We start from the raw sequence: 17,749 nt of genomic DNA, 5'->3' as shown, positions 1-17,749 counted from the left end.
TGTCTCTTCCAGTTGCTGGAAGCCCCAGGCGTTCCTTGGCTTGTGGCAGCATCACTCCAGGCTCTGTCTCTGTCTTTGCATTGCCACCCTCCTTCTGTTTGTGAGCGGCTCTGTCTTCACATGGCATTCTCCTCCCTGTGTCTCTGGTTCCTCTTCTTATAAGGACACCAGTCATATTGGATTAGACCCACCCTAATCAATTATAATGTCATTCTAGTCATTTCCAAATAAGGTCACATGCATATGTGTTGGAGGTTAAGACTTCAGTAGCTCTTTTAGGGGGACACGTTTCAACCCACCACAATCTTCTTTCCTCTTCTATTATTTCATCTCTCCACCTCCTCACCCTTCCCTTCTAGGATTGACCCCCAACCCTGCAAAGCTCCACTTCCTTCTCTATAATGCAGAACACTTTAGCCCTCCTGGGCACCTACACCCAAGGTCTATTGTCATTTATCTAAAACCATCAAGATGATACAGCTATCAATCTAGCAGAGTCCATCCTTCCTAGAAGCTAGACCACAGCTTCTTTCTTTGTCTTCCTCCTCACACTTAGTACACAAATGGGATCATGTTATATGTACTGGGCTATACCTTGCTTTTTAATACTTTGCAATGAATCATGAACCTCTTTCTATGTCAACAAATATACTTCTATGGCCTGTTTTCAAAGGGCAATGTAGAACTTTGTCACGTGTGCCTCTTCAAAATTTAATAAACCAATCACCAAAAGCATGGAGGCTGCTTCCACTTTTGCACAACTGATGGCATTACCATGATAAGCATCCTCATATCCACCCTCGCAAGCCTGAGTTCTGGAATTCGGTGGCTTTCCCCGATGGGCTGTTATCTGTGTGCACGTCCTCTGGGTGAACAGGAGGTACACGCTTTGCCAAGCCAGCGAAATCATTGCAGCCAGAGCTAAAGATGGGGGCAAGTTCCTGACGCAGCGCCTTGCGCTGGCCATTAATAAGCCCCGAATGATGTTCTGATGCCTTCATTCTGCAGGCCTGTCTAATTCTGGAAGGAAACAGATGGCGCCCTTCCTGGAGTCAGTGTTTGGAAACATACAACAAAAGGGAAGCTTTATTAACACTGGAAACGGACTCTCACCTCGGGTTTCCTCTTCCATACCTGTCTCATTCATCTCACAGCTCAATGAACTGTTAATGTCACATAGATCTTTTGTTCCAGCCTTGAATCCAGTTACTCCAGGCTTCTGCTAGCTGCCGACAGATGAGATTTAGTCTTCCCAGGGAGCAAGAGAAAGATGGAGAAATCAAATCTGTATAGAGGGTCCTGGCAGAGCTGGGATGGGGATGGGGAAGTACATATTGTCTTTTGATCCATGTGGGATCAGAGGCTTGCCCCCTCTCGTGGTGGTGTGATTGTGAACTTCAGATCTGTTTTCCTGTGTTGATGAAGGCCTCCCATTCAATCCATTCTTTGGCAAAAAGCCTTGAGTTGACTATGGCTTTTGCTTGTCTATTTGAAGAGAAGCCAAGAGCAACTGGGATTGCAGAAAGGGGCACCAAAAATGACCCATCATTTAAACCCGATTTCCCTTATAGATGAGTCCATCCCAGAGGACAAAGTGAGATTAAGATAAATGGTCATTTAAAGGCGAAAGCCAGGATGCCTTATCCTACTTGTCTGGATGTGCCTGACACCCTCCTTGATTTGACCTTGAGTTGGCCACGTAAGTATGAGGGTGGGGTGAACTAGAGAAGGGCATTCCAGGCAGAAGGAACAGTAAGCCAAAGGCACAGAAGCATGAAATTGTTTGTTCATTGGTAGGATGGCCACTCCCATCACCCTTTGGCAATTGACTCGAAATTCAGATCGACTCTTGAAGGTCATATGATTTGCTAAGGGCCATCAGAGACATGTGGGTTCACCCATCATGGCTAAGAATTTAACATCTCATCAAACTTAGAGTATTTAAATCTCAATTTAGTATTTATTTGGGAGGGACAGGGAAAGAGTTTTTGATTCATAAAAAATATGCACCTCTTTATTTAGTTAAAACCCCAGAAGACTTATTACAAGATTTTCCAGCTTATATACCTCTTGGGGAGTATTCTTAAAGAATCAGCTGGCTGGTGCAGAGTTGGGATGTGAAGCTGTATCTTGCTGTTTGTACAGATTTAGGTGGTGACTGTAGGGGTTTTGCTTTCTATGACAAGGGGGAGTTGCAGGCAGAAATCTGAGTTACCTGACACCACATTTCTGGTGGATTTCAGTGAGGCTTTGTTTAGCTCCTCTTACAGACTGGTATAAACTGGGATCCTGGGCAGCGCTCAGCTGCCAAGTGCTTATTCTAGCTTTCCTACGGTTCCAGAATGAACTGGGGTCGCAGCTAATTCTTCTGGCTGGTGGTGACATCCTTTCCCAATTATATTATGCTTCTTATTTTATCCAATCCAAACTCATCAGTTTTACTCCTGTCCAAATATTGACTCCAACAAATATCACCTGACTCTCCCAGCCCGAACGAAGAGGAAGGTAGAAGGAAAAAAAAAAAAAAAAGAGGACGAGGGCTTTCTCTAGTTGCGGCGAGCGGGGGACACTCTTCATCGCGGTGCGCGGGCCTCTCACTGCCGTGGCCTCTCCCATTGCGGAGCACAGGCTCCAGACGCGCAGGCTCAGCAGTTGTGGCTCACGGGCCTAGTCGCTCTGCGGCATGTGGGATCTTCCCAGACCAGGGCTCGAACCCGTGTCCCCTGCATTGGCAGGCAGATTCTCAACCACTGTGCCACCAGGGAAGCCCCCAGGAACATTTCTTTAAAGGTGGAGCCCCCTCCAAAGTCTCTCGGGATCCCATAAGCCACCGCTGAGACTGGAGGTCCCAATTAAGGATTTGTCATGATTCTTTCATACCTGGGCCAAGGGCTGCCCTGTGCAGGTCAGGAAGAGAGAGTTGGAGAAGCAAATTGGTGTTGTAAACAAGCTCTCAAGGGCAATGTTTTCTTGAGACAAGAAATTGTTTACAAGCTCCACGGGAGCGTCATTTACATAAAACAATCATGATGCTCATTATGAAGCATTTTCATTTATTTATTAAAACAGGTACCTGCAGGACTTGGTGAATCTTTCTTTGCTGGGTTCTGTGGATTCCTGTTCCTCCAAAGGGGGATTTTGGAGGAATATTTGTTCCTTTATCATTTTCAATCTGATGATGGTAACAAGTACCATTTTCTGAGGGCTTCCTCAGGGCCAGTCACTTTTGATATGTTGTATTGTTTAATCTTCACGATGACCTGGTGAGGTTGGGCATATCATCCGGTTTGATAAAGGAAGGAAATGAGATGCGCAGATACGTGGTGACTCATTCAAGGCTTCTTAGCAGGTGAGCAGTGGGGCCGGGCTGCTGCTTCTCGGGGGAAGATTGGATGGGATGGAGTTGTGTTTGGACTAAAGGGCAGGCAGGAAGCCTGCACAATTGTTTTATGTATCTCCTTGCACTGTTCCAGGCTTAGCAGAGGGTTAAGGAGATCCAGAGTATTTGCTGAAAGAGAAATTTGACAATGGGGGCTAGGAGTGGGGAATGGCACACAACTGAGAGTCATTTTGGCTTCAACCTTGACCTGATAGGGGAAATTTGGGTCCAGCCCTGCCATGGGGGTCAAATCACATATTCCCTCTGGACTTCCTCTTCTCTGCTTATAAAATGTGGGAAATTAACTAGTTTAAGAGGTTCATGGATCTTGCTGAGATCCAGGTAGGGTTCTTGGATGGTGGACCCATGAAATTAAATGTGGGTGTTTCAGATTCTCAAAATGTGTTTTGACCTAACAACAAGGTGACAATTTATGGAGTGCTTATTAAATGCTGAATACTACGCTCTTTAGGTTATGTGATTTAATTCTCATAAAGCCCTACAAAGTAAGGATCATTATTTTCATGTTTTTTTAACTTTTTTGGGGGGTTTATTTATTTGTTTATTTATTTATTTATGGCTGTGTTGGGTCTTCGTTTCTGTGCTAGGGCTTTCTCTAGTTGTGGCCAGTGGGGGCCACTCTTCATCGCGGTGCACGGGCCTCTTACTATCGCGGCCTCTGTTGTTGCGGAGCACAGGCTCCAGACGCGCAGGCTCAGTAGTTGTGGCTCACGGGCCTAGTCGCTCCGCGGCATGTGGAATCTTCCCAGACCAGGGCTCGAACCCGTGTCCCCTGCATTGGCAGGCAGATTCTCAACCACTGCGCCACCAGGGAAGCCCCCATTATTTTCATTGTACAAGTGGGTGATACTCAGGCTCAGGGAGGTTGAACAACTTAGTTGAGACTAAAGTTAAAGCTAGTGAGTGGCAGAGAGCAGGGTAAGACCCCAGGGAGCCCTTGCCCTTAGCCATCACTGTGGAATATCATTATTCCAAGCTACTTCTTCCGGCCTCAAAGATGTAAAGAATGACTGCATGGAATCAGAGTCTCCGGCAAATTGTGGTTCGGGGGAGGGGCTGGTAGGGATTGTTGATTAGTACACCCCTTTAACCTCCCACCCCTGGAAAAGGGAAGTCACCGGTTTATTCGGCTGCTCAGCCATTCATTCAAGAAACACCAGGCTCCCACGACGGGCTGACCCTGTGCCAGGTGCAGCGGGTAAGGAGCTCTCCCTGAGCTCACGGCCTTACAGGTGAGTCCTACGTGAAAGCCTATGGCAGGAAGTGGTCAGGACCAAGCTGGGGCAGGGCTGAAGTACTGAGGCCTGGGGGAGGGGCCCCGATCCTGCCTGGGGCAGATGGAAGGACAGGAAAGGCCTTCCTCCAGTGGCTCACTCATTTGGGTTTTGCAGAGCTTCTGTGAGTCAGGGTGTATCCCAGCGGCCCACACTAGGAGAGCTTTACAGCACAACGATAACCCCTATCATTTTTGGGCCTTTACTTCTCCTTCATGCTGGCAAGCCTGATCTCATTCAACCCTCGAACCGATCCCCTGCGTGGATACTGTTGTCCCCATTTCACAGTTGGGAAAACCAAGGCTCAAAAAGGTGGAGCAACTGGACAAAGTTTATGCAACAAGAAATGGCAAAGGCAGGATTGACACTCGTGTCTATCTGGTCTGGACACCTCCCCTCCGAGCACGTGGCCTCCCTCATCCTAGCAGGAGAAGACCAGTCAGGGTCCAGGAGGGTAGCAGGTTCATATATTGGAGGAGGTGCCCTGCAGATACAGTGTATCTTCTCCATTTAGAGGGTGAGGACCTGAGGACCAGAGAGGGAGCTGTTCTGCCCAAGGCCAGGTGAGTAATCAGCTCCAGAGCTGGGATTCCAGTCTGTGCCTGCCTGATGCCAGAGGCCATGCATGCCCTTCTCATCAAGCACAAAAGCAGGCCTTGTTAAACCACACCTGAACTCCAGGCTAAAGAATCCCCACCACCAGCTTCACTCATCCTTATGGGCTGTGTGAGTTTAATACCATCACGCAGCTCTGACTGGCTACCTGGGTTTGAATCTATGCTTTGCTCTTTATTAGCTGTGTGACCTAAGGCAGGTTTCTTGGCCCCTCTGAGCATCTCTTTTCTCAATTGTTAGATGGGGGATAAGAGTATAATACTGACTTCTGAGAGTGAGGATGAACTAAGACATGTTTCCTGGCCAAGAGTGACTAACTGCTCCATCGTTGTTATTTTCATTGTTATTTCAATGTTATTTTCATTGTTATTTCAATGTTATTTTCATTGCAAACAGGAAGGCATTCAATAAGTTATAAAGTTGCTGTATTGATGGAGATGGTATCTTTCTGCCTCTTCTGAGGCTGTCATTCTTGGATTCTGTTATTATTCTTGTAGGTGATATTGCTTCCAAACCAGGCACATAATTAGCAAAGGTGGTTTAGCTCCAAGGGGCTGGGTTGTGCAGTCATGGGGTGATGGCCTGGTGGGGCTCACAGTGTGTTGGGAGGGGGAGCCGAGGGCTTAGCTGTGGGCCCTGACCTCTGCACCCCTGCATTCCTGCCTTGCCTCCTCCACGATGCTCCCTCCCCGCTTCCCGCCCACTTGAGCCCTAAAGCTGTAGCTGTTTGCTCCTGAGAAGGAAAGAAACACAAGCCACAGTTCTGTCCAGTCCCGCTTGCTCCAGTTAATGTAAGAAAACAAAAATGTGGCCACACACATGATTCGTGAAGAAGCTGAGAGCCGGGGATTCGTGAGAGACCCCATGGCTGTACAAGGCAGAGCTGGAGCGCAAACCCTGGTTTTTATCCCCCAAGCAAGCTCTCTTTCTCTCGCTCATCTGCCTCTTCTTTCTGTCTCTTTCTCTTTTGAGAGACTGAATATACACATGGACAACGGCCAGACCATAGATGACAATAGAACTCTAACCCACCCCCTCGGCAGCAGTTAGCCCCAAATGGTCAGGAATGGGTCAATGGCTGCCGGCTTCCCTATTTTCTGCCCTGGCTTTCAACTCGGGACTAACCAGGAAAAGCCAGATGTGTTCCCCAAACCCACTGCATAAGACGACCCACTTCAATGCAAATCAAGACTACAATGAGGTATCACCTCACACCACTCAGTATGGCCATCATGAAAAAATCTACAAACAATAAATGCTGGAGAGGGTGTGGAGAAAAGGGAACCCTCTTGCACTGTTGGTGGGAATGTAAATTGATACAGCCACTATGGAGAACAGTATGGAGGTTCCTTAAAACACTAAAAATAGAACTACCATACGACCCAGCAATCCCACTACTGGGCATATACCCTGAGAAAACCATAATTCAAAAAGAGTCATGCACCACAATGTTCATTGCAGCTCTATTTACAGTAGCCAGGACATGGAAGCAACCTAAGTGTCCATTGACAGATGAATGGATAAAGAAGATGTGGCACATATATACAATGGAATATTACTCAGCCATGAAAAGAAACGAAATTGAGTTATTTGTAGTGAGATGGATGGACCTAGAGTCTGTCACACAGAGTGAAGTAAGTCAGAAAGAGAAAAACAAATACTATATGGTAACACATATATATGGAATCTAAAAAAAAAAAATTATTCTGAAGAACCTAGGGGCAGGACGGGAATAAAGACGCAGACATAGAGAATGGACTTGAGGACATGGGAGGGGGGAAGGGTAAGGCTGGGACAAAGTGAGAGAGTGGCATGGACATATATACACTACCAAATGTAAAATAGATAGCTAGTGGGAAGCAGCCGCATAGCACAGGGAGATCAGCTCGGTGCTTTGTGACCACCTAGAGGGGTGGGAGGGAGATGCAAGAGGGAGGAGATATGGGGATATATGTATATGTATATGTATAGCTGATTCACTTTGTTATAAAGCAGAAACTAACACAGCATTGTAAAGCAATTATACTCCAATAAAGTTGTTAAAAAAAAAAAAGATGACCCACTTCTAGTCGGCCCACCTCCAGCTTCCCCATGCCAACATCCTCCAATCTGACACATGTGAAGCCTTCCCTTGCATTCCCCGTAAGGCTTTCCCACTTCCCTGCCTGCCTTTCAGCGTCTGCCAAACACAAGGGATGGTGGCTGACTCCGCCGCTAGAGCACAGGTGGAATAAATAGCCTCTGTCTGTTCTCATTTGGGTGGTCTTCATTTATTTCCACACCCTCCACCCCTGCAAATCTGCTTTCTAGCCCAGGACAGCGAGAAGAGCAAGGCATCAGGACTGTCATATGACGGCTGTAGGGGTCTATTCACCACTCACTCATTGCCTCGCGAGTCTTCCCCAAATTCTGTGACCCTGGCATTCAATTAAGTTAAATTAAAACCCACCAGTGACAGCTCAGGGACAAAGTGTTACTCCCATCCCAGGGCTAGAGTGGGATGTGGTCATACGTGCTGGATCTCAAGGTGTTCAAATACAACAAAAGTGTGGCCCCGAGGGCTCTGGGCCTCAGTTTCCTCATCTGTAACATGGGCACAATACTGCCTGCCTTGTGAGGTAGCTGCAAATTGTGAGAATGAATGAGATCATTTGTTTCTTAAACCAACAGATATTTATTGAGTGTCTATTATGTATCATACATCGGGGAGACAGCAATGAGCAAAACAAAAACCCTATGCGACCCTCACCAACCCTCAGGGAGATTACATTCTACTTTGGGGAGACAGAAAACACACACACACAAACACAATATATGTGATGGTGGGAATGCAAAATGATACAGCCACTTTGGAAAACACTTTGGCTGTCTTATAAAATTAAACATACCCTTACCATGTGACCCCACAATCTCACTCCTATGCATTTGTCCAAGAGAAATGAAAGCATCTGTTCACACAAAACCCCGAATGCAGATGTTTATTTATAATCCTCAAACACTGGAAGCACCCAAATGTTCTTTACTGGGTGAATGGCTAACCAAATCTTGATAAAATGGAATACTACACAGCAGTACAAAGGAACAGACTACTGTTGAAAGCTCGCATAGAACAAAAGGCTGACCATCCCTGGAAGAAAAGGGAATTCCTCCTGCCTGACTGCTTTTGAGCTGAGATGTCGTTATTTTTTCCTGTCTTTGGACTCTTCCTGAAACATCTGTTCTTCCTGAGTCTTGAGCTGGCCAGTCTTCTGATTGGAACTACTCCATCAGGTGTCCTGGTTCTCCAGCTTATAGACTATAGCTCTTGGGACCTGTCAGCCTCCGTAATCATGTTAGCCAATCCCTTATAATAAATCTCCTTATATCTCAATCTCTATCTACTATTGGTTCTGTTTCTCTGGAGAACCCTCACTAGTACAAAGGGTTAAAGGAGCAACTTTATCTGAAAGTGCTTTGGCAGCTCTGCAGGGCTTTATACACAGAAAGGATGGGTATTGTCACTATTTTACTTGGCCTTCCCTGACCTCAGTTTTCATCTCTGTAAAATGGCCTCAGGGGGTTGTTGTGAGACTTTTCTGGCCACCCTATCTAATTTGCACCCTGTCCCCTCATCTTTATCTTTCTCCTTGGCAATGATCACTCTACAGGTTACTTATCTTGCCTATTGTTGACTGTCTCTCCCACTGGAATAGAAGCAGGGATTTTGCTGTTTTGGCACCAAGACAGTACCTGGCCCATATTACCTGCTCAATAAATATACCCATATGAATGGATATGTCTTGTCAATCACCTGCCTATCCAGCTACTAGCCCAGGGGCTGAGCAAAGGAGGTGGGTGACATGTTTGCTGAATGAATGAATGAATGAATGAACACACATACATGAGAGCACAGACCCACAGGAGGCAGAAACTGAAAACAAAATCCAGTGTTGGTGGAGGGAGAGCCCTAGTTCTTTCTGGGTTTCTGACAATATGCTTCTTATTAAAATGTACTCTAGGGAACAGAAACTGGTCTTTTGCTTTTAACTCTATTGTCACCCCTTAAGCCCCTGTCTCCACAGCCATAAACATCCTGCTCCCTGCAGGAGGGGTTGGTCTGGAGACGCCCACGAAGTTTCCACAAATAGTGTGGGTCCAGTTCCGTGGCATCCGTGAGCACTTGCTCCAGGGCTCTGGCTTGTCTGCTTCTCTGCGATAATCCTTTTTAGATGAGGATGGACCCGGCTGCAGCCTTGCTCTTCTCCGAGTGTTTACTAGGTGCGTATCCAGCCTGTTTCATATGGATTAGGCCAAGGCACGGAGTCCTTGCCTGTTTCCCGGTGCATTTTCAGAACCTCGTGAAATTACATTATAGATTCATTGTATAAACAGGATACTGAGCACAGCCATTGTCAGGCAGCCCACAGTCAAACTGCGGCCATCGCCAGACTGGCTGACGCCCACGCCAGCTGCCTGCAAACCTTGCGCAATAAACTGGTCACACGTTTGTTTATTTAACCTCCAGCTTCTAAAGGCCAATTTGGTAGCGAAAATGACCTTTTTGCACACTTCAGCTGGGAGATAACGGGAGGAGGGAGGTGACTGGCAGTTGCGAGGCCGGAGGTGTCCCCTTTCAAGTCTAAAGGGGGTTTGGGGGTCAGAGGTGTTGGGGCAAAGTGCAGGGCTGGCGGCTCCACAGCTGCGTGGCCTTGAACAAAGTCCTAAATAAACCCTCTGAGCCTCATTTTCCTCATTACAGACCTGGAAATATCTATGCCACCCTGTTATAAGAAGTAGATTACATATAAGTTACAAGTAAATTACACCTGTGTCATGTGTGAGCCCAGACCTGACAGTAGGTGCTGAGCAAACGTTAGGTATTTTAATGCACTTCACTACTTCACTCATTCATTCATCGCTGTTAGCGCACGAATAATTACTGAGAATATACCACGTTTACAAATATAGAGAGCTTGACCTTCACAGTTAGAGTTGTGGGTTTGAGTTGTGGTCCTATAATCTACAGGAAGGAAACTCTCTGAGCCTCAGTTTCCAAATTTGTAAGTAAGAACTTCATCTCTCTTGTGATTGTTGTTGGGATTAAACAGGATAGAGATTGTGAAGGTGGTGTAAAAATGACAAAGTGTGATATTCGCGTTGGTTGTTCTTATAACGATAATAGCACACACTTAAAAGCAGGTCTTCTAAGGATTTAATATGTATTAATTCATTTTCTCCTTATAACAACCCTAAAGGGTAGGTATTGTTATTATTCTCATGTTGCATATGAGGAAACTGGGACACAGAGATGTTAAGTAAGTAACTTGCCCCAGGTCATCCAGTGGGTAAGAAATGGAGCTGGAAATGGACTCCAGGTGGTCTGGCTCTAGAGTCCTGGCTTTTGACCACTTTTCTATGCTGCCCCATCATAGTAATCAAATAGCAGGCTGCACTTACTTAGTGCCTACTCTGGGCCCAATGTTGTTTCAGAATATATACCCACCTTATCTCGAGTCCCCACAGATTGGCAGGTGCCGGCTTCTAATTGGTTCTTGATGGCAACGATAGAAATCCTTTCTCCTTATCTTAAGGAGGAAAAGGAGTTTATCGGAAGGATAGCAGGGAACTCACGAAGTTGATATGAAGGTTGGAGAACCATGGGCAAGAGCCCAGGCAGGCAGATGCAGCCAAGATCCAAGATCAAGGCCACCTCTGAACGTCTGGCTCTGCTCAGGTCCTGTGCTCTGAGCTCTCTGTGTTTTGGGATTGGATGGGCAGGGTATTGCCCTCCTTTGGCTTCCAGAATGGGAAGAGGGGCTTCAGCTCTTTCTTAACTTGGAAATCTATGACTTAGATATTCTGCAGCCCCAAATGACAAATGATGGAAGCCAGTTAGCCAACATGGAGGGTTAATACTTTGCCCCAAGTCCTGAAGCTGATAAAACAGTTCAGTGGTACCTGGCTGAGCACCAATGGTCCTCCCAGACCCCAGGCTGCCTTCCTGAGGACACACATGGGTATGACATAGTTCCTCCTGATGTGTCTTAATTTCATTCTTTAAAATCCAAGGCTGTCTCAAAAATATTTATATCCTTTGGTCTGGTTTTGCTACTTTAAGTTCTTTGCGCTATGGTAATAATAAATGAAGACTATTCAGATTTATACAGAAGGATGTGCATGGCAACATTATTATAGGGGATACCGGTTCCAACTTAAACATCCAACATCAGGGGATCTTTAAGAAAGGTGTCTAAATAGGTTGGAATATTACAAAACATTTACAATGACTTAAGAAAATCAATACAAGTAAAACAAAATATAACAAAAATAGAACTGATTATAGCATATGATCTAAATTTGGGGGGAAAAGTCTCTCATATACATAAAAAAAAGACTAGAAAGAAATACGCTTAACTTTCAGTAGTGATTATTTTTGGTTGGAGGGGTTATGATGATTTTGTTTCTTTATCTTTCTTTTCTATCCACATTTTCTATAACTAACATGCATTTCTGTTACAAACAGAAAAAGAGTCAAGAAAAACAAAGTTAGACCATCCACGATGGCAAAACTTTGTGGTGAAAATGGCACCGGTATACTCCACTGGGATAGCATCGATTGGTACAGTTCTTTTGGGGAAAAAAAATCACTGTAATAGATAAGTGTTCTAATGAGCTTTATGCCCTTTGATTCCAAATACTGACTTCTGGGAATTTCTCTTTTATTCTGGGGGTATCATTCATTAGAAGCCAAGAGCTATGTGCAATGAAGATGCTCATTATAGCATTATCTCTAATAACAAACACTGTATAAAAGCTTGATGTCCAACAATTGGTGAATAGTTTTGTAAATTATGGTGCATCAACGCAAATGGGTATTATGGCGCCGTTAAAATGATAATTATAATACAAAGACGGTAGCAACACAGAATACATTTATGATGGGATGCCAGTGCCCAATGAAGAGTAACAAGTCTGCAACCACTTCACATGTGTCAGTGCCCAGAGCCCAGAGTAGATGCTCAAAACATGAAAAGGAAAAGAATTATCGTGGTGGTATGAATGGGTTCAGGGAGATTATTATTAGCTCGTTTTCTTAAAACTTTATGTAAATACTGTTGATACTTCATCTTCTTGCTGACACTGGCATTTCATGGAACAAAGCCCTTTTAGATATTGATTTAAAGTAGGGAGAGTGCTGGGTGGGCTCTGCAAAATGAAAATAATTGAGTAAGGGGCTATAGAGGAGGCTGAGTATGGTTTGCACGGCTCTCTGCAGCCCTCTGTGACCCTGGGTTTCAGGTCTACTTCTGCAAAATGGGGGGAGGGTGAGACTTCATCCCTGGGAATCTCCCAGCTCTGCTATTTTCCAAATCTCAGATATTTATGGAACTCAATTGCCAGGTGCTTTGTAATGCACTTTGCTAACACCCACTCTTTGGGGTTGGTCCTATCACTGGCATCATTTTAAGGTCATGGAAACTCAGATTAAGAACAGTGAAATGGTTTCTGCAAGATGAAAAGCCAGCAAGTGGTGAAGCCAAAGATTCATATTTCTCACATTTTATTTTCCTGGCCCAGCATCACTTTAGCCTGTGAGGTCCATCGTGCCCTGGACCTCATTCACTCCTTCCTCTTCTCCAGCTCTCTGGAGATTTTAGACCCAGCTGATTTGTCCCAGTTGCCCTTTGACCTCAGGTTCACCAGTCAGTCATATTCATCATCTGGGGATGGAGATGGAGAAGGTATAGATTTGCATTTGTGTTGTGGGGTTTAAAAAGGTGCATTAGGAAACCATTGGTTCCTTATTTCTTTATGATGTGCATCTTTTTCCTAAAAGTGGGACAGTCAGGGAAATCAGCTCTGGCTAAACAAGGGTACGTTCAGTTTATGGCCGATCTAATTTCCGGTAACTGCTAATGCTATTTGTACTGACTGATGGATTAAACAACCACATATGTCCTAAGGGTCTATTCTGTGCTATAGATGAGAGGGATGGGGTGTCTGCCCTCAAGGGTCTCAGTGATAAGTGTCCTAGTGCATATTCAGATTGGGGGAGAGACAAGGAAGATCTGATGCAGAGAAATCCAAACACACAATGTTAAGCACTTCCAGCATACCTAAAATTGTCTGTGAGGTTCATAGAATGAAATAATAATTTTTATAAAGAAAAAAGAAGAGGGAAAGGCAGAATAGGAGTTTAAGGATTACACGGTACCGAAGCACGTTCACCACGGCAATCAGTGCCGCGGCTTTCCTGAGTAATCACCGGCATGGAGAAGAGGCGCTCGCTGCCCATGGGAAGAGCCCTGGTTTAGAGGGACTGGTTCTGGTCCCAGGGCTGCCTCCTGTTGCGTGATCTGGAGCAGGATACAGAAGCCCAGGGCCCTTGGCTGGGTGGGGTCTTAAAGAGTAACCAGTTCAGCCCCATCCCATTCTGAGCCTGGAAATCCCTTTATCCCACTAGATGAGAAAGACAATGAAAGGACAGCTAATGTGGTAGCCACTCCTGTTGGAAGGCCTACTATGCGCCCCTCCAATCAGTCTGCATTCAAACATCATGGCAGTACCATGACGTTATTAATCAGATCTTAGAATCTTATTGTAGTGCCTGAGAATCTGAGACCCAAAAGGAGAGAAAGAGAGAAGAGAGACAGACAGACAGACAGACACACACACACAGAGAAAGAGAGAGAGAGAGAGAGAGAGCTGTTTACTCTGGGGCAGGTTCTGGGTCCACCTAGGACTTCTGTGGCATAAGTAAAAGGAGAGGAGAAGGTCAGAGAGAGCAAGATTCCTGGGCTCCCTCCCATGCAAGCAAAGAACCCTGGGCCAGATTACTAACAGAAGAGAGAACTACGTCCACATGCGTGGCCTCTAGTGAACAGCGGCCCTTCCCATCAAGAAACCTGGCCCAGCCCAAGTTCTGGCACTGGACTTACACTCCATTTACAACTCTTCTGGGAGCAGGGGTTGGGGGAGGATGGTGGTGATGGCTGTGGTCAGTGTCAGGAAGGAAGTGTTTTGAAACCTCCTGTGGCAATCTCCTTTCTGGATAAAGTAGGGATAACAGCATCTCCTCTAAGTGTTGCAACGAGGCCCAAGTGAGCTAATGTACAGGGAGGGTTTCTGTAAGCTGGGAAATGCTCCGTTCGTGAAGGGGGTGGCTAAGAGTCTCGTGGCCAGGCCATGGCTACATCTTAGGCTGTGTGCCCCAAGCAAGTCTCCCAGTACGGGGGAGTCACTTCCGGGTCTCGTTTGCTCCTCTGCCACTTGTCATGGAGACAGGAGAAGCACTGCTGAGTTTGCTGGTCCCCAAACACACCAGCTGCACTCCCAGCTCTGGGCCGTGCATCTGCTGCTCTCTCTACCTGGACCGCTTTTCCTCCAGGCCTGTTCTCCCCATCCTGCTCTTCTGTTCCCTATAGGCTGGGGCAGAGGCTCTAAGTGTCCTGCCCAGGTCCTCCAGTGCTGGGAGTGTTGGCTGCGGGTGGTCCCAGCTGTCTCCTTTCTTCAGAGATGCCGTTGGCTAAGCGAAGCCACCTCGGCCAGTATATTATGCCCTCCCCCTGCCCCCGCCGCTCACCCCTGATTAGGTCAAAGCTGGACTTTAGCTGAATCCACATCCTTAATCCTTTCTCAGCACCCGAGTCCTAGTCTCTGCTTCTAGGGGACTAAGTTAAGACACAGCTCTAATGAGAACCTACTTGGTTGTCTCTCTTGAAGCCCTTTGCCCTGTGCTAGACTCCTGGGGACTGATGCCTGAGATGTGCTCTGTACCTTCAAGAAGATTCCAGAGACCTGGCTTTTCATCTTGGGTTCATCCCTAATGGGCTGCCTAACTTCAGACAAGACCCTCCCTTCTCTGGGGCCCCATTGTCCCATTCGTAAATCAAGGACATCGGGCTGCAGGGTCACTAAAGCTCTCAGCTGGCTCACTGTCTCAAGGACTGAGTCTTCTCTTCAGACAGGCTGTCTGATTTTCATGGCATCAATATTTCTCTAATCATCACCTCCCTTCATTTTCTCCGGGGACTGAAATGAAAGCTAACTGGTTTTTCCAGATGTAATTTCAACATTGTCATAGTCAATACATTTGGATCAAAGCAGGGTGGGAAAGAGGGCAGGAGGCCGCCGCCACATATCCGATGTGGATGAGACCAGTGAGTGTCCTACGGTGTCCCGATACCCAGCACTGTGCCTCCGACTCAGTTCCCCTGAGCTGCAGATGCCCACGACCAGCGGCCAACCGCATCCTGCCTCTCGCTCCCAGAGAGCTAATGAATGCATCCATTTTCCTATTCTGGACCACAACAGTTATTTCCGAGATAAATGCCTCCTGTTTGTGGTTATTAAATCTGCCTCATGTTGGACAGCTGGTGATGGGTGGGTGAGTCGGTGGGCAGACTGGTCTGGGTAAGAGCCGAGTGAGGGGAAGTCTGGGACAGATCTCAAGGCAGCTTTCAACAGGCTGCAGGACCTCAGACCAGCCACTGCTCTCCGGGCCTCAGTTTCCCATCTGTGATATGCAAGTGTTGTGATGGGTCTAAGGCTCAAAAAAAAATCTTTTTAAAGTGGCAGAAGGTTTTGATGATAGGAAATGTTATGTATAAGACAATGTGTAAAACAGATGAAAAGCAGTGGCTCTGTTTGCGATGGGGATGGGGTGGGGCCTCCCACTCAGCTTCCTCCTTGCTCCGTGTGGAGACCTGGGTACCTCCAGGGAACCCTAAGGCTCTGAGGAGCATAGCTTGAAAACCGCCAGGCTAGACGGATGCAGCTAGGATACTCGGGAACAGATGAGGGGGAGGGGGACCGGGAAGTGGCGAAAAGAAGGGAGGGACCTTCTTGGCCAGACAGGTAACTCAGCTGCCCCTAAGGAAGTGTCCCATTTGACTGGTCTTCGCTGAGCACTAACTTCCCGATGCCTGAACACCTCTGCCTTTTACCCGGAACCCTCCTCTCTGGTCAAATCACAAGAGAGAGGCAACCTGGACCCCGTGGGTGGTTAAGTGCATCGACTCTTGAGCCAGTCATATCTGGGTTTGAATCCCAGCTCACACACTTTCTAGCTGTGTGAACTTGGACAAGTCTCTTCATTTCTCTGAGCCTCAGTCTCCTCATCTGTAAAATGGAGAAAATGACACCAAACTAATGATAGTTTCCCATATGCACCATATGGTTCTCTGATTCTGTTTTAATCTTTAAAATCTGTAAGAATAGAATGCGAAGCTTTTATGGACCACTTACTACATGTCAATTCCTGTGCTTAATTTTATTTTATTTTTTAGATATTTATTTATTTATTTATTTTGGCTGCGCCGGGTCTTAGTTGCAGCATGCAGGACCTTCGTTGCGGCATGCGGCATCTTTAGTTGTGGCGTGTGGACTCTTAGTTGCGGAACGCGGGATCTAGTTCCCCGACCAGGGATTGAACCTGGGCCTCATGCATTGGGAGCACGGAGTCTTACCCACTGGACCGCCAGGGAAGTCCCATCCTGTACTTAATTTTAATGCTTGTGTTTAGTCTTTACAATTTCCTGGCAAGAGTGGGGTTAGCATATTTACCTTCCAGGTGACGCTCAGAGAGGAGAAGCTAAAAACAGCTGTAGGATTGGCACCCAGGTTTGTTTGGCTTCAAAGACTATGCTCTTGCTTCTACAGCAAGATCTGAAACTCTCCCAACCACCCTTCTCTGCTGTGGTGGGGAAGCAATGTATCAGTTTTTTGTTCTTTGTGAAAACAGAGTTCCAGATCCTCGGCCTGGGAAAAGAAGTTTCAGGGTCATCATATGCATCTTTCTGTATCTGTATCACATTGCTTTGAAATTCCTGCAGACACAGAAGGCCAATCTTGTCCTTGCCTTTGCAGGCTGTCGCTGGCCCCTGCGGTTGGAATTACTTCCACTCATTCAGCAACTGAACCCCTTATCTGTAGCAGTTCCTGTGTTGTGTGCCAGGGATGAGGAAGTCAACAAGACAGTCCCTACCCTCAAGGAGCTCACGGTCTCATGGAAGAAACACACAAGGGTCAGAAAATGACCTTGAGCAATGGGAGTTGTCATGATTGAGGGGCTCTGAGAGCACAGAAAAGCCTGGAAGGCTTCCTGCAGGAGGTGGAGTCTCAACTTTGACTAGTACTAGGATGGGTACTAGTCAAAGACAGCAGAGAAGAGGAATTGACAACATTGAGAAGCTGAGGAAGAGCAGGTACAAAGGTGTAGAGGATGGGATGGGGAACTGGCAACAGTTCAAACGCCTAGATGAGGAGCAAAGGGGAAGGGTAATGAGATGCCGGTGGGGAGGCAATGGTGATCCCCTGATCCTGGGGAGCCAGGTGGCTGCAATGTGATCTAGAGGACAGCTTCAGCCCCTGAAGAGTCTGTAAGAATTCTAGAAAGATCCTTCAGAAAGCTCTATGTAGTCTGCACTGGAGCAGGGGCCCAGGGTGGAGGCTGGGAGGTGGGGGTGACCCCAGAGAGGGA

The sequence above is a fragment of the Balaenoptera borealis genome, assembly GCF_965194805.1.
Source record: "Balaenoptera borealis genome assembly, chromosome: 8".
NCBI classification, from domain to species: domain Eukaryota; kingdom Metazoa; phylum Chordata; class Mammalia; order Artiodactyla; family Balaenopteridae; genus Balaenoptera; species Balaenoptera borealis.
Note: the sequence above shows the minus strand (reverse complement) of the source record.